The following is a 1,516-nucleotide window of genomic DNA, read 5'->3' on the forward strand; positions in this document are numbered from 1 at the left end:
TCTCAGTCTGTCGCCCAGGCTGGAGTGCAGTGGTGCAATCTCAGCTCACTGCAACCTCTGCCTCTGGGTTCAAGCAATTCTTCTGTCTCAGCCTCCTGAGTAGCTGGGATTACAGGCACATGCCACCACACCCAGCTAATTTTTTGTATTTTTAGTAGAGATGGGGTTTTACCATACTGGCCAGGCTGGTCTCAAACTCCTGACCTTGTGATCCACCTGCCTTGACCTCCCAAAGTGCTGGGATTACAGGCATGAGCCAGCACACCTGGCCTGATTTATATCTTTTAAATTTTATTTCAGCAATGTTTGTAGTTTTCAGAGTATACATTATGCAATTCTTTTGTGTTTCTATTTTTATTTATTTATTTATTTATTTGTGACAGAGTCTTGCTCTGTCACCCAGGCTGGAGTGCAATAGTGTGATCTCTGCTCATTGCAACTTCTGCCTCCCCGGTTCCAGCAATTCTTCTGCCTCAGGCTCCCAAGTATCTGGGACTACAGGTGCATGCCACCACAGCTAGCTAATATTTGTATATTTAGTAGAGAAGAGATTTCATCATGTTGGCCAGACTGGTCTCAAACTCCTGACCTCAGGTGATCTGCCCACCTCAGCCTCCCAAAGTGCTGGGATTACAGGGATGAGCCACCACCCTCAGCCATATTTTATTTTTATTTATTTTTTGAGACAGAGTCTCACTCTGTCACCCAGGCTGGACTTCAATGGTGCAATTAAAACTCACTGCAGCCTCAACTTCCTAGACTCAAGCCCTCCTCCCACCTCAACCTTCTGAATAGCTAAACTACAGCTGCCTGCCATGACACCCAGCAAAATTTTTTTTTTGAGACAGCCTGGCTCTGTTGTCCAGACTGAAGTACAGCGGTTCAATTTCAGCTCACTGCAGCCTCTGCCTCCCAGGTTCAGCCTCCTAAATATCTGGGATTACAGGCACCTGCCACTACACCTGGCTAATTTTTGTAGTTTTAGTAGAGACGTGGTTTCGCCACATTGGCCAGGCTGGTCTTGAACTCCTGACCTCAGGTGATCCACCTGTCTCGGCCTTCCAAAGTGCTGGGATTACAGGTGTGAGCCACCTCTCCAGATGGTTAAGTCTTTATTAAACATCTCTTGCATCCAGGCATTGGGTTAAGGAACCAGGACTCAAGTTCAAATGAATCACACCTCAGCTTTTTTTCTCTTACTTGGAGTGTTTTTTGAATGCCTCAGTTTTAAAAGACTGAAAGTTTTAATCTTAGGGAAGCCTTCTTAAAACTGTTTAATAACGAATTCTTGGTTGGGTGCAGTGGCTCATGCCTATAATCCCAGCACTTTAGGAGGCTGAGGCGGGTGGATTATGAGGTTAAGAGACCAAGACCATCCTGGCCAACATGATGAAACCCGTATCTACTAAGTTACAAAAATTAGCTGGGTGTGGTGGAGCATGCCTGTAGTCCCAGCTACTCAGGAGGCTGAGGCAGGAGAATCACTTGAACCCGGGAGGCGGAGGTTGCAGTGAGC

Source organism: Cebus imitator, unplaced genomic scaffold (assembly GCF_001604975.1).
Source record: "Cebus imitator isolate Cc_AM_T3 unplaced genomic scaffold, Cebus_imitator-1.0 Scaffold267, whole genome shotgun sequence".
In the NCBI taxonomy this organism is placed as follows: Eukaryota; Metazoa; Chordata; class Mammalia; order Primates; family Cebidae; genus Cebus; species Cebus imitator.